At 49.4% G+C, this 21,631-nt stretch overlaps 1 protein-coding gene and 1 pseudogene across 1 annotated transcript in view; both read right to left on the bottom strand.

Moving 5' to 3' along the window:
* ORNANAV1R3168 (vomeronasal 1 receptor ornAnaV1R3168) overlaps positions 1–21,631 on the bottom strand; it is a 46,260-nt gene that overhangs the window by 17,548 nt on the left and 7,081 nt on the right. The window lies entirely within an intron of this gene.
* Positions 3,928–4,911, bottom strand: ORNANAV1R-PS3193 (vomeronasal 1 receptor ornAnaV1R-ps3193 pseudogene; annotated as a pseudogene).

Raw genomic sequence — 21,631 nt, 5'->3', positions numbered from 1 at the left:
CACAAAGAGCATAAAGTCTAGCTGGGGGGAGACAGATATCAATACATCATAAGTGCTGTGGGTCTGCGACGGGGAAAGTCCCAAGGGAGCAAGTCAGGGCGATGCAGAAGGGAGTGGGAGAAGAGGAAGGGAGGGCTTAGTCAGAGAAAGCTTCCTTGAGAGTATGTGCCTTCAATAAGGCTTTGAACAGGGGAAAAATAATTGTCTGTAGGATTTGAGGAGAGAGGGCATTTCAGGCTAGAGGCAGGACATGGGCAAGGGGTCGGGGGAAAGATAGGCAAGATAGAGGCATAATGAAAAGTTTAGCATTAGAGGAGTGAAGTGTGAGTGCTGGGTAGTAGAAAGAGAGTAGAGGAGGAGGCAAGGTGGTAGAGTGCTTTAAAGCCCAAGGTGATGAGCTTTTGTTAGATGTGGATGTGGATGGGCAACCACTGGAGTCTTTTGAGGAGCAAGTTGATATGTCCTGAACGTTTTGGTAGGAAAATGATCTGGGCAGCAGAGTGAAGTATGGACTGGAGTGGGGAAAGACAGGAGTTTGGGAAGTCAGTAAGGAGGCTGATGCAATCATCCAGGAAGGATAGGATGAGTGATTTGATTTAGTAGCAGTTTGGATAGAGAGGAAAGGGTGGATTAAGCAATGTGGGACTGATGGGATTTAGTGATGGATTAAATATGTGCGTTGAATGGCATTTCTCTCCTAACTCCTTGAGCGAGCTGTCTACACCCACTGTCTCAAGTTCCTCTCCTCCAGGTATCTCCTTTACCTCCTTCAATCTGGCTTCAGTCCCCTTCATTCCACATAAACCTCCTTCTCAAAGGTCACAGATAATCTCCTTCTTGCCAAATGCAATGGTCTCTAGTCCGTACTAATCCTCCTTGACTTCCCAGCTGCCTTTGGCACTGTCAATGACCCCCTTCTCCAGGAAACATTATCCAATCTCGGCTTCACTGACACTGTCCTCTTCTGATTCTCCTACTATCTCTCTGGCTGCTCATTAAAAATAAGAATTATGGTACTTTTTAAACACTTACTATGTGCCAAGCACTGTTTAAAGCACTACGGTCGATTCAAATTAGCCAGGTTGGACACAGTCCATGTCCCACATAGGGCTCACGCTCTTAATCCCCATTTTACAGATGAGGTAACTAAGGCCCACAGAAGTGAAGTGACTTGCCCAAAGTCACAGAGCAAACATATGGTGGAGTCAGGATTAGAACCCATGACCTTCTGTCTTCCAGGCCTTTGCTCTATCCACTAAGCCATGCTGCTTCCCCATTCTCAGTCACTTTCATGGGTGTCTTTCCCACTCCCTAAGTGGCTGTCCCTCAAGGTTAGTTCTGGGTGCCCTTCTATTCTCCATCTGCAAATCCCTTGGAGAACTCATTCACTTACATGGCTTCAACTATCACCTATGTGACAAGATATCCAAATCTACATCTCCAGCCCTGATCTTTCTCCCTATCTGCAATCTTGCATTTCCTTTTGCCTTCAAGACATCCCTACTTGGATGTCCTCCCTTCAAGACAAACTTAATATGTCTAAAATGGAACTTATCTTCCTCCCCCAAACCCTGTTCTCCCCTGACTTTCCCAATACTGTAGGTGGCACAATCATCCTTCCTTTCTCACAAGCCCCTAACAGTGGCATTATCCTTGACTCCTCTTTCTCATTCAACCCACATATTCAATCCATCACGAGATACTATCAGTTCGATCTACACAACATAGCTAAAATCCACCCTTTTCTCTCCAACCAAACTGCTACCACGTTATCCAATCGCTTATTTTATCCCACCTGGATTACTGCATCAGCCTCTTAGCTGACCTCTCTGCCTTCCATCTCTTCCCACTCCAGTCCATACTTCTATTGCCCAGATTATTTTTCAACGAAAACATTCAGGACATGTTTCCCCACTCCTCAAGAATCTCCAGTAGTTGCCCATTCACCTTTCTTCAAACACAAACTCATCATTAGCTTTAAAGGAGTCGATCATCTTGTCCTCGCCTACATTACCTCTCTATTCTCCTAGTATAACCCAGCGGACACACTTTGCTCCTCTAATGGTAACTTTCTCACTGTATCTTGATCTTATCTATATCACCGCCAACCTCTCACTCACATCCTATCTCTGGATTGGAACACCTCTCTCCACCGCGGGACCTAGTCGCTTCGTGGTCTTGTCCAATCGAAGGACCCGCTGGGGCGGTTGGGCTGGTGCACGAGGGCCGCCCCCCGACGCGTCTCCGGTCCCCCGCCCCCCTCGGCTGAGGGGTCCAGGTCGGGTCCCAGGCGCCGGGGTGGCGTTCCGCGGACCCGGCCTCCACCTGTCGTGTGTCCCCGCTGCCGAGGCGGGTGGCAGTTTTTTCACACCAAGGGTAAGAAATGTGTGCGGAGATTTTCGGCGACGCGTTTTTTGGTGGGACTTAGTCTCTGGCGCGACCTCTCTGAGGGTGTCTTTCGTGAGCCGGGAGCAGCGAGGAGCGGGTCCTACCCCCGCCTGGCAGCCCGGGACACGCAGAGCTCTGGACCCTCCTCCGCCTGGACGCTGTCGGCCGACCCGCTTCCTGATGGCCTAGGGTGTCGGAGGCAGACAACTATTCTCCTCCCCTTCAAACCCTTATTGTAGGCACATCTCCTCCAAAAGCCCTTCCCTGACTAGGGTCTCTTTTCCTTTTCTCCCACTCTCTTCTGCATCACCCTGACTTTATTCATCTGCCCTTCTAGCACCACAGCACTTATATAAGTATCTATAATTTCTTTATTATTATTGTATGTCTTTGTCTTCCCCTATATACTGTAAGCTTGCTGTGATCATAGTGCTTAGTAAGGTGAGCTCAATAAATATAATTGATTCAATGAATGATTAAATGAATGAATGGCGTGTGTTTTGATGATTAGGGACACAGCCTTGGGGACCAGGCAAGAGGGACTGACATCCAAGAAACTCCAATCCACCTCAGAAACCAGCCAAGAGGGACTGACATCCAAGCAACTCCCATCCACCTCAGAAACACGGCAATCCTTGCTTCCTTCCATCCCTTGACTTATATGGAGAAGCAACATGCCCTAGTGGAAAGAGTATGGAACTGGGATCCAGAAGGACCTGGGTTCTAATCCTAGCTCTACCACTTGCCTGTTGTGTGACCTTTGGCAAGTCACTTAATTTCTCTCTTTCTCAATAATCGTATCTGTAAATTGGGGAGTAAGACTTGAGTCCCATGTGGGACATGGACTGTGTCCAATTTGATTAGCTTGTATCTAACCCAGTGCTTAGTACAGTGCCTAGCACATAGTAAGCACTTAAAAAATACCATATCCTTTAGAGAAGCAGCATGGCTCAGTGGAAAGAGCACAGGCTTTGGAGTCAGAGGTCATGGGTTCGAATCCCGGCTTGGCCACTAGGCAGCTGTGTGACTGTGGGCAAGTCACTTCACTTCTCGGTGCCTCAGTTCCCTCATCTGTAAAATGGGGATGAAGACTGTGAGCCCCACGTGGGACAACCTGATTCCCCTGTATCTACCCCAGTGCTTGGCACATAGTAAGCACTGAACAAATACCAACATTATTATTATTATGCCTCCTCAACCGAGATTATCTTCCTCCTCCCCACTTCATTCTTCTCTCTCCCTCTCATTCTTAGTACATTCTCTCAATTTTTAATTTTAAATCTTTTGGCCCATTTTATGTCTTGGAGTGTCCTTTGGCTGATAAATCTGGCAATTCTCAAGGATGGAGCTAATTTTAAGGAACAGGATCAAACTCAAACACCTTTACTGACTGACTTAATACTGGGCTGTACTGATAAAACGCAGAGGTTGGCAAACCACTATTCCTCTAGGCTTGAGGACTGGAACTTTCAGGGAGTTCAGTCTATGATCACATGGGGGAGCACCTTATCTTTCCCACTCTGCGGGTCCCTGACACTCTCACTTCAGGACACAAGGAAGGACTATATTAGAACAGGCAACCTCCTTGGGATCCTTTGAAGGATCCATGTTGGAAAAAGGAGATTGCTTTTTCCATAATGATCTTATTCTCCTGCCATGGTGAATCACCAGGAATGGACTAATGGCTGAGAAGGTTGGTGACCAAACCACATGGCTCTTCACTAGCAGAGGAGAATTTTCTTTTCTGTTAAGTAAAATACTTAACATGATGGACTGTCGCCCATATAAGAGGACATAGAGAGCCACCAGGGCAATGACTCTCTTGGCTGCTCTGACCTCAGGCATCACTCTGGGGGAGTGGCTGGACCCATGAAGGTGCTGGACTTGCTGGTGGTGTCTATGAAGGACACACACCATGTAGCCACTGGCCCCAATCATGAGGCCCACAAAGAACAGATCTCGGAGAGACAGCACAACCGCAATTCCCAGAGCAGTTTCTGCATTTAGAGAAGCTAATGAACAATATTTAAGATCGTACATGCCTGGACCTCTGGTGCTGTTTTGGGGACCCCTTATGTGCATCGGTATGCTTACATCAATCAGGAAACCAAGGATCCAAAAGAGGATATAGGAGGGCAGGATGCACTTAGGTAACTGAAGTTTGAGTCTTGCCCACCGGGAGGTGCTGGGGCTTATGGTGATGGCTTGGAAGACACTCAGGAGACATGTGGTGCAGATGGATAGGCTCCGGGCCACACGGTAAAAGTAAATGAGAATTTTACACCCGATGTCACCTAGAAAATTTTTCAGTCCCCAGCTTGACATAGTCTCTGGAATTCCATAAGTAAGAAGCATTATGGTGTTAGCCAAGACCAAATGGGCATGGATCATGTCTGAAGAGCTGAGCTTGTGGGTGGCAGACACCGTGTGGACATAAAACAGGAGGTGGAATCCATTCACTGAGATCCCAATGCCAATCTGCAGGAGAAGCACAATCACCAAGGAGATCTCACTGCGTTCCATTAAAATGGATCCTCAGTCTGATTCAGAGGATGCCTTCTTCAGAGCATAATGGAAAGCGAGAGAGAAAGAAAAGGGAGAGAAAAGAAAGAGAGCTCACTAGTTTCCATTAGGACATAATACATGGACATGAATCATGTAAATTTAACAGATTATAAATAGGAATAAATTAACATACCCTGTTTCTTAGCTGTTCTGCATACTCACCTTCTAGGAGAAAGCTCACTTTCTCCTAGAAGGTTATGAAGAATATCAATGTGTGCCTCAGGTCATTTGAGTAAACACTTAATGTATGTCAAATTCTTGTATGCACACACCTCCTACCTCAGTCAGGGCTGACATCCTTTCTCATTCAACCCACATATCCAGTCTGTCACCAAATCCTGTCAGGCCCATCTTCACAACATCGCCAAGATCTGTAGTTGGTATTTGTTAAGTGCTTACTATGTGCTGAGCACTGTTCTAAGCGCTGGGGTAGACATAGGGGAATCAGGTTGTCCCACGTGGGGCTCACAGTCTTAATCCCCATTTTACAGATGAGGGAACTGAGGCACAGAGAAGTTAAGTGACTTGCCCACAGTCACACAGCTGACAAGTGGCAGAGCTGGGATTCGAACTCATGAGCCCTGACTCCAAAGCCCGTGCTCTTTCCACTGAGCCACGCTGCTTCTCCGTGCCCTTTTCTCTCCATCCAAACTGCTACATTAATACAATCATTCATCCTATCCCACCTAGATTATTGTATCAGCCTCCTTTATAACCTCCCAACCTCCTGCTTATCTCCACTTCAGTCCATACTTCACTCCATTGCCCGGAATATCTTTCCTCCTCAAAAGTCTCCAGTGTTATCTATCCACCTCCATATCAAACAAAAACTCTTCACTATTGGCTCTAAAGCTCTCCATCACCTTTCCCCCTCCTACCTCACCTCTCTTCTCTCCTTCTACTTCCAGGCCTGCACACTCCACTCCTCTGGTGCTAACCTCCTCACTATGACTCAATCTTGCCTGTCTCTCTGCAGACCCCTGGCCCATGTCCTTCCTGTGGCCTGGAACACTCTTGCTCCTCAAATACACCAGACAATCACTCTCCCCGCTTCAAAGCCCTATTGAAGGTGCACCTGCTCCAGGAGGCCTTCCCAGACTAAGCCACTATTTTCCTCAGCTCCCACTCCCTTCCGTGTCACCCTGACTCACTTGCCTCTCTCCCCGCCCCACAGCACTTAGGTATAAATGTATATATCTACAATTCTATTTATTTATATTGATGCCTGTTTACTTGTATTGATCTCTGTCACCCCTTTCTAAACTGTGAGCCTGCTGTGGGCAGGGATTGTCTGTCTTTATTGGCGGTATTCTGCTGTCCAAGTATTTAGTACAGTGCAGTGCAAACAGTAAACCTCAATAAATACGGTTGAATGAATGAATGAATAAAGGTTAAGGAGAAGGTATCATCCCCATTCTGCATATGAACAAACTGAGGTTCAGAGAGGTTAACTGATTTAACCATGGTCACACAGCATACCAGTGGCAGAGTTGGATTAGATTTTTGATTCTAAGTTCCATGTTTTATCCACCATTCCATGCTTTCTTCTAAGTAAGGGAGGCAGAATTGTGTTTTGATTGATTCCTTCCATGATAGTTCATGAGCTATGCTACCTATACCCTTCTTTAGCACTTGGATAGAAACATTTCCTCATTTGTGGGCTATACTACTGATACTCCCCCTTAGCACTTATGTATGTACATTTTCTCAATAGAACCTTCAGCTATTTATTTTGATTATTCAGTTTGTAAATGCTTTTCTGACTGCCTCCCCCTTGCAGTGTATGTACGCTTCTGGTGGGCAGAAAATGCTTCACTCGCATGTTGTGTACTTCCCGATCACTAGTACAGTTCATTAAACCTAGTGGGTGCTCAATAAATATTACTATTACTACTATTATTACTTCTACTGCTACTATTAGATGAGGCAGCCACTTGGTAGGCTCAATAATGAGGCTATTTTTTAAATGATATTTGTTAAGTGCTTACTATATGCCAGGCATGGTACCAACAACTGGGGTAATAGTAATGATATTTGCATATGTTAAGCACTTACTATTTGCCAAACACTGTTCTAAGCACTGCAACAGATACAAGGTTAACAGGTTGGGTGCAATCCCTGTACCACATGGGGCTCACAGTCTTAATCCCCATTTTACAGATGAGATAATTGAGGCATAGAGAAGTTAAGTGACTTGCCCAAGGTCACACAACAGACAATTGCAGAGTTGGGATTGGGACCCAGGTCTTTTTGACTCCCAGGCCTGAACTCTATCCACAAGGCCGTGCTGCTTCTAGTGGATACAAGCTAATCAGGTTGGAAAAAGTCCATATCCCACACGGAGCTCGCAATCTTAATCCCCATTTTAGAGAGGTAATTGAAGCACAGAAAAGTGAAGTGAGTTACCCAAGGTCACAGAGCAGACAAGTAGCAGAGCTAGGATTAGAACCCAGGTCTTCCTGACTCCCAGGCCTGTGCTCTATCCATCAGGCAACATGTTTCTAATGTCTCAGTGTCACTGTTTATTCTGCGTGAGTTAGCAGGAAGTGCTGTGTAGATTTGGAGGGAAGAAAATATATTTCTGCCAAAAAATTTTCAGTAAGAAAACTCACTTGCCTTATGATGATGATGATGGCATTTGTTAAGTGTTTTCAGAGTGTCTTACAGTCTTGTTAAGTATTCAGAGTGTCTTACAGTCAGTTCAAATGACACTGTGTACACTTTGTTCATCTCACTATGCCCCTTACAGGAGGTGACACCAGTCCTCACATACCCTCAATCCTCTACCTCTCTGTTCTGTACATCCAGGTCCCAAAGGGTGAGGTACAGCCATTTGTGTCCCCCACCTAACCCTCTCATCATACTCTAGCTCTTGTCTCCCTCTCCATTCCTCCAAGACAGCCCCCAAGCTGGAGACACAATCCACACACTCGTGTTATGCCAGTGTCAAACAATCTCCACCCATACACCAAACCCTGCACAGAGATTCCTGTCTCACAGTGAATAATCCCCATTCAGATGCCCAACCCTGAAACCCAATGAGAGTGAATAAGTTCCTACTACTCACCTGTCCTTATCACTTCTGCTGGCTGGGAGGGCAGCTCACAGTCAGGCAGTCTTTGGCAGAACAAGGTTGAGGCAGCATTTATCAGCTAGGCACTTTTCTTGTCTCTCCTCTCTCTCGGGTACTGACTAGAGTGTGTTTCAATGAATGGATGGCTAAACATTAATCCACTCTGACATTCCAAAAGGGAACGTCTCTTCCCAGAGTCCCCTCCCAGCTGCTATCAATCTGGGACTAGATGCTTTCATAGCTTTTCCCCACAGTGTGATCGTGTTAATTGACACGTTAGAGATGCTCTGGAGAGACAGAGCCTCATTGGTGCCAAACTGCACAATTTTGGGGAATGTTACAGTTCCTTTTCAGCTTTGCCAGGAGCCATCTAGGTACACACCCACTTTCAGCTTGGAGCATGAGTTTGGGAGTTAGAGGTTAGGCTCTAATGCTGGCTTGGCCAATTATCAGTTTATCTCAATTATCAATATGATAATTGATAATTATTACCAATTATCTCAATTATCAATATAAGAAGCAGCGTGGCTCAGTGGAAAGAGCATGGGCTTGGGAGCCTGAAGTCATGGGTTCGAATCCCAGCTCTGCTACTTGTCAGCTGTGTTACTGTGGGTGTGTCACTTCACTTTGTGCCTCAGTTCCCTCATCCGCAAAAGGGGGATGAAGATTGTGAGCCTCATGTGGGACAACCTGATTACCTTGTACCTCCCCCGCGCTTAGAACAGTGCTCTGCACTGTTAACAAACATCAACAAATATCAACATTATTATTATTATTATTGTTTGATTTGGGGCAAGTCACTTAACTTCTCTGTGCCTCAGTTATCTCATCTGTAAAATGAATAAGACTGTAAGCTCCACGTGGGACAACCTCATTCCCTTGTATCTACTCTGGCACTTAGAATAGTGCTGGGCATCTAGTAAGTGCTTAACAAATACCATAATTTTTATTAGTATCATTATGGCTGGGGATATTCCTGCAGCCCAGTCCCTTGCTAACACCTTTCCCAGCCATATGTCCTTTAATATTCATTCATTCCATCGTATTCATTACTGTGTACAGAGCTTGGATAGTGCTTGGAAAGTACTTGGAAAGTACAATTGGCAGCAGTCTAAATACCAAGCCAATCCTGTTCACCTAAAATGTATCCTTTCTTGCCTTAACTCTGCCCTCTCCTGTGCCAGGCAAAACTATTTCTCTTCCTTTATTGACACCCACACTCATCACTCCCATCAGCTGTTCTGGATATTTAACTTCCTTCTCAGGCCCCCTGTTCCTTCCCCTCCCCCATCCCTCACCCTTAATGATCTGGACAGGAAAATTAACACCATCAGGCCTGAGCTCCCCAAAGTCACTCGTCCCTCTTCTCCATCCCCCCGACTCTTGACCCCCTCCCTCTACTTTCGCATAGTTCCCAGCAGTATCTTCAGAGGAGATTTCCTCCCTCCTCTCAAGTGCTACCCCCTCCACGTGTGCTTCTGACCCCATTCCCTTTCACCTTATAAAAACGCTCACCCCTTCCCTTCTCCCCTCCTGAACTTCCATCTTCAACAGCTCACTCTACAACAGCTTCTTCCCCCTGCCTTGAACAATGAACACATCTCCTCCATCCCCTCAAAATTCCTCCCTTGACCCCACTGCCCCTCCAGTCATCATCCCATCTCCCTCCTACCCTTCCTTTCCAAACTCCTAGAGCTAGTCATCTATACTCACTGCCTCGAATTCCTCTCCTCCAACTCTCTCCTGGACCCCCTCCAACCTGGCTTCCGTCCCCTCCTCTCCACCAAAACTGCCCTCTCAAAGGTTACCAATGACCTCCTTCTTGCCAAATTCAATGGCTTCTACTCTATCCTAATCCTCCTCGACCTCTCTTTTGCCTTTGACACTGTCAACCATCCCCTTCTCCTCAACATGTTATCCAAACTCGGGTTCAAGGACTCCATCCTCTCCTGGTTTTCCTCATCTCTCTAGCCACTCATACTCATTCTCCTTCGTGGGCTCTGCCTCCTACCCCCATCGACTAACTGAACGGGTTCCTCAAGGGTCAGTTCTTGGTCCCCTTCTGTTCTCCATCTAGTCTCACTCCATTGATGAGCTCATTCACTACCACGGCTTTAACTATCATCTCCATGCAGATGATACCCAAATCTACAACTCTTCCCTTGTTCTCTCTCCCTCCCTCCACGCTCATATCTCCTCCTGCTTTCAGGACATCTCCACCTGGATGTCTGCCTGCCACCTAAAACTCAACATGTCCAAAGATTGCCTCCTTATCTTCTCTCCCAGGCCCTGTCCTCTCCTTGACTTTCCTGTCACTGTGGACATCCTTCCTGTCTCACACCCGCAACCTTGGTGTTATCCTTGACTCTGCGCTCTCATTCACCCCACACAGGAAATTCGTCACTCAAACCTGAAATCCATCACCCAAACCTGCCAGTCTCTCCTTCACAGCATCACCAAGACCTTCCCTTTCATCTCCATCCAAACTGCTAGCTTGTTAGTACAATCACTCATCATATCCCAATTGGATTACTCTGTTCCCCAGATTATCTTTCTACAGAAACGTGCTGGGAGTGTCACCCCGCTGCTCAAAAATCTCCAGTGGTTGCCTATCAACCTTTGCATGAACCAAAAACTCCTCACTATTGGCTTCAAAGCTCTCCATCCTCAAAGCCCTCGACTATCTCACCTCCCTTCTCTCCTTCTACAGCCCAGCCTGCACACTCTGCTCCTCTGCCAGTAACCTCCTCACTGTGCCTCCTTCTTGCCTGTCCTGCCATCGACCCCTGGCCCACATCCTACTTCTGGCCTGGAATGCCCCCTCTCCTCACATCAGCCAAACGAGCTCTCTTCCCCCCTTCAAAGCCCTACTGAGAGCTCTCCTTCTCCAGGAGGTCTTCCCAAACTGAGCCCTTTTTCTCTGCTCCTCTTCTCCTCCCCATTGCCTCTACTCCCTCCCTGCCCCACAGCACTTGTGTATATATGTACATATTATTCTATTTGTTATTAATGATGTGTGTATATAATAATTCTATTTATTTATATTGATGCTGTTGTTGCCCGTCTCCTTGTTTTATGTCTCCCCCTCTTCTAGACTGTGAGTCCATTGTTGGGTAGGGATTGTCTCTATTTGTTGCCAAATTGTGCTTTCCAAGCGCTTAGTACAGTGCTCTGCACACAGTAAGCACTCAATAAATATGATGGAATAAATGAATGAAATAGAGACAATCCCTTCCCAACAACGGGCTCAGAGTCGAGAAAGGGGGAGAGAGAAATCAAGACAAGTAAAAAGGCAATAATAATTGCTATATTATTGTAATCATTATATTAAATTATACAATTTAATAATAATTGTGGTATTTGTTAAACGCTTACTATGAGCCAGACACTTTACTAAGCACTGGGGTGGATACCAGCAGATCAGGTTGGACACAGTCCCTGTCCCACGAGGCACTCACAGTTTCCTTCCCCATTTTACAGATGAGGTTACTGAGGCAGAGAGAGGTGAAGTGACTTGCCCAAGGCCATATAGCAGAGAAGTGGCAGAGCTGGGTTTAGGCCCCATGACCTTCTAATTCCCAGGCCTGTGCTCCATCCACTACACCACCCTACGTCCCCAAGCTGAGTTTTGAGTTTTACTGTCATGATAGGTTGCCCCCTCCCTCTCATATCCCCTTCTATTCCCATTGTGATTAAACAAGTTTGCAGCAAAGATGTGATTGGGGCTGTCAGTGTAGGATCCTGTATCCCTCATCTTCATCACACTCCTTCTGCCTTCCAGCCCTTTGGGTTTACAAGTAATGTGCCACGGTCCAAATATATTCTAAAATTACATGCCTATACTTCTTTCTCTGATAATAAGTTTTTTCAGCCCTGTACGCATGCCATGATAGAGCAGTCTCGGTAGAGTGGAGGGGACGGAAGCCAGATTGGAGGGGGTCTAGGAGAGAATGGGAGTTAAGGAATTCTAAGCATCGATTGTAGATGACTCGTTCTAGGATTTTGGAAAGGAAGGGCAGTAGGGAGATAGGGCGATAACTGGAGGGGGAAGTGGGGTCAAGAGCGGGTTTTTTTAGGATGGGGGAGACGTGGGCATGTTTGAAGGCAGAGGGGAAGGAGCCCTTGGAGATTGAGTGGTTAAAAATAGAAGTTAAGGAAGGTAGGAGGGCAGGGGCGATGGTTTTAATAAGGTGAGAGGGAATGGGGTCCGAGGCGCAGGTGGAGGGGGTGGCACTTGCGAGGAGGGAGGAGATCTCCTCTGAGGATACTGCAGGGAAGGATGGGAAAGTAGGGGAGGGGGTTGATGGGGGGGAGGGGAGAGGCGGAGGGGTGACTTTGGGGAGCTCAGACCTGATCGTGTTGATTTTCGTGAGGAAATAGGCGGCCAGATCATTGGGGGTGAGAGATGGGGGAGGGGGAGGAACAGGGGGCCTAAGGAGAGAGTTAAAGGTCCGGAACAGTCGGCGGGGGTGACGGGCATGGGTGTCGATGAGGGAGGAGAAGAAGCTTTGCCTGGCGGAGGAGAGGGCAGAGTTAAGGCAGGAAAGGATAAATTTGAAGTGTGTGAGGTCGGCTTGGTGCTTGGACTTTCGCCAGCAGCGCTCAGCAGCTCGAGCATAGGAGCGTAGGAGGCGGACGGAGGAGGTGATCCAGGGCTGTGGGTTAGTGGAGCGAGAGCGGCGGAGGGAAAGGGGGGCGAGAGAGTCGAGATGAGTAGAGAGGGTGGAGTTGAGAGCGGAGACCTGATCGTCGAGAGTGGGAAGAGAGGACAGGGCGGCAAGGTGAGGAGAGATGCTATTGGAAAGACGGATGGGATCGAGAGAGCGGAGGTCTCTGTGGGGCAGTAGCGAAGATTTGCAGGGGGAGGGAGTGTGAGAGATGAGGCAGGTGAGAAGGTTATGGTCAGAGAGAGGGATTTCAGAGTTGGTGAGGGAGGAGATAGTGCAGCGGTAGGAGATGACGAGATCGAGGGTGTGACCGAGTCGGTGAGAGGCCCGGTAAAGTGGAGCAGGAGGTCGGCAGAGTCGGGGAGGGATAGCAGGCGGGAGGCAGAGGAGTCGTCGGGTACATCCATATGGATGTTGAAGTCTCCAAGGATCAGAGTGGGCAGAGAGAAGGAGAGAAGGAAGGTGAGAAAGGGGTCAAGGTGGTTGAAGAAGTCGGAGGTGGGACCGGGAGGGCGGTAGATGACAGCGACAAGTAACTGGAGGGGGTGGTAGAGGCGAATGATATGGGCTTCGAAGGAGGGGAAGGAGAGGGAGTGGGGAGGAGGGATAGTGGGTAAGCGGTAACGGGGCGAGAGGAGGAAGCCGACGCCTCCTCCCTTACCAGTGAGTCTGGGGGAGTGGGAGAAGGAGAGGCCTCTGCTGGAGAGAGCGGCGGCGGAGACCGTGTCTTCGGGAGAGAGCCACGTTTCCGAAAGGGCGAGGAGGAGTAGAGAGCGAGAGAGGAAAAGGTCATGGATGAAAGGTAGCTTACCTGTAATAGAGCGGGGGTTCCAGAGGCCACACTTGAAAGTAGCTGTGGGTGCAAGGGGGGAGGGGGGGAAGGACGGGTGGAGGGGTTTGGATGGGAAGGGGGTGGCGGGGCCCTGGACGGGGAGAGGGGGATGAGGGGTAGCGGTGGGACAAGAGGACTGGGATGGGGCATGGGTGGGGAGGAGAGAAGGGAGGGGTGAAGAGGGGGTTTGGTGGGGGGAAGAGTAGGGGGAGGGGGAAGAGGGGTAGCGCTGGTAAAGTGGGGTTCTAGGGTGGGAGAAGGGAGGGGGGGAGGAGACAGAGGAGAGAACGGGAAAGAGCTGAGCAAGAGAGGGGAAGGGGAAGGGGAGGATAGGAAGGGGCGGGGGGCGGGAGGAGGGACATGGTGAGGCCAGAGAGGTGGGTGGCAGCACTGACAACAATAAACAGTAATAAACGAAATCGGTAATATAGCAACATGATACAGTATGATACAATACGGTAGTGCTAATATAGCAACATGACACAGTATGATACAATATAGTCGTATTAATAAAAGGGGCAATGACCAGGGTCGGGGGTAGACTCGATTAAGGGGCGACCTGATCAGATTCAAAGTCTGACAACAATAAACAATAACAAGCGAGATCGCTAATATAGCAACATGCTACAGTAAGGCACACTACAATAGTGTTAATAAGCAGGCGATGACCAGGGTCGGGGGACGAGCCAACCCTACCCGATCAGACTCAAAGTCAAGCGGCGAGCGGCCGAGAGAGTCCCAGAGCTCATGACCAAATAACCCTGTGGCGGCGGGGGGGCCCTGAGGTTGTCCGGGGTGGGTGGCGGCCATAGGCAGCGGCTAAGGTAAGGTAACATGGTGAGAACAAGGACGTCGTCGCCCGGGGCGGGGGCGGGAGAGATGAATCACCTCAAGAGGGAAGAGGGAGTGAGGCCTTCACAAAATGGCCGCCTCAGGCAGAGTGGGGGCTTCACAAAATGGCCGCCTCGGGCGGAGTGGGGGAGCGGTTGGGGAGCTCTAAGGTCACCCATGACCTCTTTCTTGCCAAATCCAATGGCTCCTACTCCATTCTAATCCTCCTTGACCTCTCCGCTGCCTTTGACACTGTCGACCATCCCCTCCTCCTCCATACCTTATCTCACCTTGGCTTCACGGACTCTGTCCTCTCCTGGCTCTCCTCTTACCTCTCTGGCCGGTCATTCTCGGTCTCCTTCGCTGGAGCCTCCTCCCCCTCCCATCCTTTAACTGTTGGAGTTCCTCAAGGGTCAGTTCTTGGCCCTCTTCTGTTCTCCATTTACACTCACTCCCTCGGTGAACTCATTCACTCTCACGGCTTTGACTACCATCTCTACGCAGATGACACGCAGATCTACATCTCCGCCCCTGTCCTCTCCCCCTCCCTTCGGGCTCGCATCTCCTCCTGCCTCCAGGACGTCTCCACCTGGATGTCGGCCCGCCACCTAAAACTCAACATGAGCGAGACTGAGCTCCTCATCTTCCCTCCCTGACCCGGTCCTCTCCCAGACTTCTCTATCACCGTGGATGGCACGACCACCCTTCCCGTCTCTCGGGCCCGCAATCTCGGTGTCCTCCTTGACTCGTCTCTCTCGTTGACCCCACGCATCCTATCCGTTACCGAGACCTGCCGGTTTCACCTCTACAATATCGCCAAGATCCGCCCTTTCCTCTCCACCCAAACGGCTACCTTACTGTTACGGGCTCTCGTTATATCCCGGCTAGACTACTGTGTCAGCCTTCTCTCTGACCTCCCTTCCTCCTCTCTCGCCCCGCTCCAGTCTATTCTTCACTCCGCTGCCCGGCTCATCTTCCTGCAGAAACGATCTGGGCATGTCACTCTCCTTCTTAAACAACTCCAGTGGTTGCCTATCAACCTCCGCTCCAAACAAAAACTCCTCACTCTAGGCTTCGAGGCTCTCCATCACCTTGCCCCTTCCTACCTCTCCTCCCTTCTCTCTTTCCACCACCCACCCCACACGCTCCGCTCCTCTGCCGCCCACCTCCTACCGTCACTCGGTCTTGCCTATCCCGCCGTCGACCCCTGGGTCACGTCCTCCCGCGGTCCCGGAACGCCCTTCCTCCTCACCTCCGCCAAACTGATTCTCTTCCCCTCTTCAGGACCCTACTTAAAACTCACCTCCTCCAAGAGGCGTTCCCAGACTGAGCTCCTCTTCTCCCTCTACTCCCTCTGCCATCCCCCCTTTACCTCTCTGCAGCTTAACCCTCTTTTTCCCCTTTTCCCTCTGCTCCTCCCCCTCTCCCTTCCCATCCCCACAGCACTGTACTCATCCGCTCAACTGTATATATTTTCGTTACCCTATTTATTTTGTTAATGAATTGTACATCGCCTCGATTCTATTTAGTTGCCATTGTTTTTACGAGATGTTCTTCCCCTTGACTCTATTTATTGCCATCGTTCTTGTCTGTCCGTCTCCCCCGATTAGACTGTAAGCCCGTCAAACGGCAGGGACTGTCTCTATCTGTTGCCGACTTGTTCATCCCAAGCGCTTAGTACAGTGCTCTGCACATAGTAAGCGCTCAATAAATACTATTGAATGAATGAATGATGCCATTCTGTGTTTAAGAACAGGGATCTTCATGTTTGGTAAACTCCCCACAGATGGCACATGTTAGAGGTGGCATTACAGAGCAATTCCTAGCACTTAGCATCCTAGGATGAGGATGGATTTGGTTTTGCTCCAGGATCCCCTCCATTTCAGCCCCACCCTGGTCACGGTGTGGGTCGTGTTTGGGGAGGGAGAGTCTGGCCTCCAGGTTGCCCCCGTGGTGCAAAGGGGCCCCGCAGGGCACAGAGGGGGTGGCTTCCACCTGGGGCCATCGCCCCTCCATCCCGGCCCCGCTCCCCCGTCCCTTTTCGCCTAAGCCGAAGCGGCTCTGTGAGGTGTAGCCGGGGTCTCCGTGCCCGCAGGCTGCACCTCCCACCCCCTACCAGTCCCGAGGCCCGGCCCCGCCGTCTGACCGGCTCCAGAGGCGCTGGACGGGAGTCTGCTTCCCACACCCCTGCCCCCTCCACACCAAGTGTCGCAGCGTGTCTCCCAGCTCTGGAGTGCAGCCTGCAGCGGCTCCTGAAGGCTTTGCCGCTGCAGGAAACTTATCAGAGTGTGGGGTTGACCCGAGCTCCTCGTGTTTCCCCAACGCCTTGATATTTTGGGGGTGCCCTGTGCCTCTCCCCCCGGCCCACCCTCCGCTCTAAGATGGCGGATCGGGCCACGAGGCCGAGATCAACAGACCGTTCGAGGCGGGACTAAGGATGACCAACAGGGACCATGGACAAGGAGGGAGGCTACCTTCCCGCTCAACCGCCAACGACAAGCCACGGAACCCGACGGACAGCGCAGGGCCTAATTCATTCATTCCTTAAATCATATTTCCTGAGCGCTTACTGTGTGCAGAGCACTGTACTAAGCACTTGGAAAGTACAACTCGGCAACGAATAGAGACAATCCCTACCCAACAACGGGCTTACAGTCTTAAAGAGGCGGGGTGGGGGGGAAAGGGGAAAGACACAAAACAAAACAATTAGGCATCAATAGCATCAATATAAATAAATAGAATTATAGATATATACACATTAATAAATGGAATAATAAATATGTACATATATACATAAGTGCTGTGGGGAGAGGGAGGGGAAGGGGTCATCTACACTCCCTGCCTTGAATTCCTCAACTCCAGCTTTCTCCTGGACCCCCTCCAATCGGGCTTCCATCCCCTCCACTCTACTGAGACTGCTCTCTCAAAGGTCACCCATGACCTCCTTCTTGCCAAATCCAATGGCTCCTACTCTATCCTGATCCTCCTCAACCTCTCAGCTGCCTTTGACACTGTAGACCATCCACTTCTTCTCCACACCTTATCTCACCTTGGCTTCAAGAACTCCATCCTCTCCTGGTTCTCCTCTTATCTTTCTGGCCGTTCATTCTCAGTCTTCTTCGCAGGCTCCTCTTCCCTCTCCCATGCTCTAACTGTAGGGGTTCCTCAAGAGTCAGGCCCTCTTCTGTTCTCCATCTACGCTCACTCCCTTGGTGAACTCATTCGCTCCCACCGCTTCAACTATCATCTCTATGCAGATGGCACACAAATCTACACCTCTGCCCCTATTCTCTCCCCCTCCCTTCAGGCTCTTATCTCCTCCTGCCTCCAGGATGTGTCCACCTGGATGTCTGCCCGCCACCTAAAACATAACATGTCCAAAACTGAGTTCCTTATCTTCCCTCCCAAGCCCTGTCCACTTCCTCACTTCCCTGTCACTGTGGACAGTACGACCATCCTTCCCGTCTCTCAAGCCCCCAATCTTGGTGTCATCCTTGACTCAGCTCTCTCATTCACCCCACACATCCAATCCTTCACCAATGCCTGCCGGTCTCACCTTTACAATATCGCCAAGATCTGCCCTTTCCTCTCCATCCAAATGGCAATTGTACTAGTACAAGCTCTCATAATATCCCGGCTGGATTATTGTGTCAGCCTTCTCTCGGATCTCCCTTCCTCCTGTCTCTCCCCACTCCAGTCTATTTTTCATTCCGCTGCCCAGATCATCTTCCTGCAGAAACGCTCAGGGAATGTCAGTCCCCTCCATAAAAACCTCCAGTGGTTGCCCATCAACCTCCACACGAAACAAAAACTTCTCATTCTGAGCTTCAAGGCTCTCCATCACCTTTCCCCCTCCTACCTCACCTTCTTTCTCTCTTTCTACTGCCCACCCGCACCCGCCGCTCCTCTGCTGCTCAGCTCACTGTCCCCCGTTCATGCCTATCCTGCCGTTGACCTCTGACCCACGTTCTACCGCTATCCTGGAATGCCCCCCCTCCTCACGTCTGCCAAACTAACTCTTTTCCCCTCTTCAAAGCCATACTGAGAGCTCACCTCCTCCAAGAGGCCTTCCCAGACTGAGCTTCCCCTTTTCCCTCTGCTCCCTGTCTGCTCCCCCCACCGCCCTCTGCTCCCTCCCCCTTCCGCCCTTCACCTCCACTCAGCTAACTCCCCTTTCCCTCTGCTCCTCCCCCTCTCCCTTCCCCTCCCCTCGGCACTGTGGTCATTTGTATATATTTTTATTACCCTATTTATTTTGTCAATGAGCTGCACATCCCCTTGATTCTATTTGTCGTGATTATGTTGTCTTGTTTTTGACTGTCTGCCTCCCCGATTAGACTGTAAGCCTGTCATTGGGCAGGGGTCTCTCTATCTGTTGCTGAATTGTGTATTCCAAGCACTTAGTACAGAGCTCTGCACATAGTAAGCGCTCAATAAATAGTATTGAATGAATGAATGAAAGGAGGAGTCACAGTGAGGAGGTTACTGGCAGAGGAGTGGAGTGTGAGGGCTGGGCTGTAGAAGGAGGAAAGGGAGGTGAGTTAGGAGAGGGCTAGGTGGTGGAGCACTCTGAAGCCAATAGTGAGAAGTTTTGGGTTCATGTGAAGGTTGATAGGCAACCACTGGAGATTTCTGAGGAGGGGGCTGACATGACCAGCGTGTTTCTTTAGAAAGATAATCTGGGGAGCACAGTGAAGTATTAACTGAAGTGGGGAGAGACAGTAGGTTGGAAGGTCAGAAAGGATGCTGATGCAGTAATTCAGTTGGCATATAATGAGTGATTGTACTAACAAGGTAGCAGTTTGGATGGAGAGGAAAGGATCTTGGCAATGTGGTGAAGGTGAGACCGGCAGGTTTGGGTGACAGATTTCCTGTGTGGGGTGAATGAGAGAGCAGAGTCAAGGATGACACCAAGGTTGCGGGCTTGTGAGACGGGAAGGATGGTAGTGCCATCCATAGTGACGTTCAGAGTCAGGGAGAGGACAGGATTTGGGAGGGAGGGAAGATAAGGAACTCAGTCTTGGACATGTTGAGTTTTAGGTGGTGGGTGGACATCCAGGTGGAGGCGTCCTGAAGGCAGGAGGAGATACGAGCCTAGATGGAGGAAGAGACAACAGGGGAAGAGCTGTAGATGATAGTTGAAGCCGTGGGAGCTAATGAGTTCACTAAGGGAGTGTGTATAGATGGAGAACAGAGGGGACTGAGAACTGACCCTGGAGAAACCCCTACAACTAGCGGATAGGAGAGGGAGGAGGAGCTTGCAAAGGAGGATGAAAGGGCAGAGAGATGAGGAAGCCTAGGTTGGAAATCGTGTTAGAAGAAAGGGATTCTCTAATCTAATGAAGGTTCATTTCCATGGGAGCATCTTTGGGAGGGCCAAGGGGAGCTGATGTGGCAGCCAGCAACACGATTATCCAATGAAAGGATGTGTTGAAACCCCACCTGTGTGAAACCCCACTTGCGCTCAGTATGCAGTCTGCTTGTTTCATGTACTGGATGCTCTATGGTGAACCCTCCAAGGAGGGTGTGGAATTAAAGGTGCCTGATTTGAGTGAGCTCTGGCCTCTGTAGTCTCTATGCTACATCTCAGCGGGCTTGTAGCAATGTACATAAATGCTGGGAGGCTAACCATGGGCGGTGAATGAAGGGAGAAAATCAGGGTGAAACAGAAGGGAAATGCAGAATAGGAAATGAGGGCTTTATCAGGGAAGGCCTTTTGGAGGAGGTGTGTCTTCAAGGGGGTTGAGAGAGAGTAGTTGCGGATATTCATTCATTCATTCAATCTTATTTATTGAGTGCTTACCATGTGCCGAGCACTGTACTAAGTGCTTGGAAAGTACAATTCAGCAACAAATAGAGAAAATTCCTTCCCACAAATGGGCCCACAGTCTAGAAGGGGATTTAGCATTTGAGAAAGTACAATATAGCAATAAGCATGCACATTCCCTGCCTACAATGAGTTTACAGTCTAGAGTCAGAGACTGACATTAATATAAATAAATTGCAGATATGTGCTTAAGTGCTCTGGGGCTGGAAGGGGGAATGAATAAAGGGAGCAAGTCATAGCATGAAGTGGGGGAGCGTTCCAGGTGAGTGACAGGGTGTGGCCAAAACGTTGGAGGTGAGATAGATGAGCTCGAGGTACAGTGAGTCAGTTACCAAACAGTGTGTGGACTGAGCTGTAGTAGGAGAGTAGGGAGGTGAGGTAAGAGGGGGCAAGGTGATTGGCTGCTTTAAAGCTGATGGTAGGGAGTCTTTGTGTGATGCAGGTGTGGATGGGAAGCCACTGGAGGTTCTTGAGGGGTGGAGAAACATGGACTGACATTTTGGTAGAAAAATGATCTGGGCAGCAGAATGAATTACGGACTGGAGTAGGGAGATACAAGACCTGGAGGTCACTAAGCAGACTGATGCAGGATAGGATAAAGGCTTGGATCAAGGTGGTAGCAGTTGCTTTCCCTCTTTTCATCACCCACTCTTTTGGAGAATTCATCGTGGTCTGGATGCAGACTTTCTTCCTCCCCAAATTCTGTGGCTCAGTAGGTTAAAACTCTGGGCTAGGGACTAGAAATCCCAAGTCTGACCTCTGGTAAGACATTTTCTTCCCCACCTTGCACATCTCCACTTCGACCCCTCTGCCCAGTCCTGTTCATCATCTGGTTCATACTGGGAACTTCAGCTCCTACAGTTCCTGTCTCTGCACTCCGGGACATTGGTCTAGTCAAATCACTCCACTGTCCTTGTTCATCTCCGTCCTTCTCTTTTTCCTTCTTTGCCTCCATCTTTTCCTGCCTTCATCTCTACCTCCCTCCTCCTTCTGCCCTCTTTGCCAAATATGGGCTTTCAAAGGATCATGAAATCTGGAGTGTGACCAACAACCCCTCTAGACTCTAAGCTCATTGAGGGCAGGGAATATTATCTGCTTATTGTTATAATGTACTCTCCCAAGTGCTTAATAAAGTGGCCTGCATACACAAGTGCTCAATAAATACGATTGATAGAATGAATGAATAAATGAATGAATGGTGTGTGTTTTGACCATTAGGGACACAGTGTTTGAGGTAACCACCCTCTTAGGGGCCAGGCAAGGCAGGTTGACATCCAATAAACTCCCATCCACCTCAGAAACTGGACAATCCCTGCTTCTTGCCACCTTTTGACTAATATGGAGGAACAATGTGGGCAAGGGGAAAAAGCATGGACCTGGAGGATCTGGGTTCTAATCCCAGATCCACCACTTGCCTGTTGGGTAACTTTAGGCAAGTTACTTAACCT

Source organism: Ornithorhynchus anatinus, unplaced genomic scaffold (assembly GCF_004115215.2).
Source record: "Ornithorhynchus anatinus isolate Pmale09 unplaced genomic scaffold, mOrnAna1.pri.v4 scaffold_80_arrow_ctg1, whole genome shotgun sequence".
NCBI lineage: Eukaryota > Metazoa > Chordata > Mammalia > Monotremata > Ornithorhynchidae > Ornithorhynchus > Ornithorhynchus anatinus.
The sequence above is the reverse complement of the archived record's forward strand: the minus strand, read 5'-3'. Positions and strand labels throughout refer to the sequence as shown.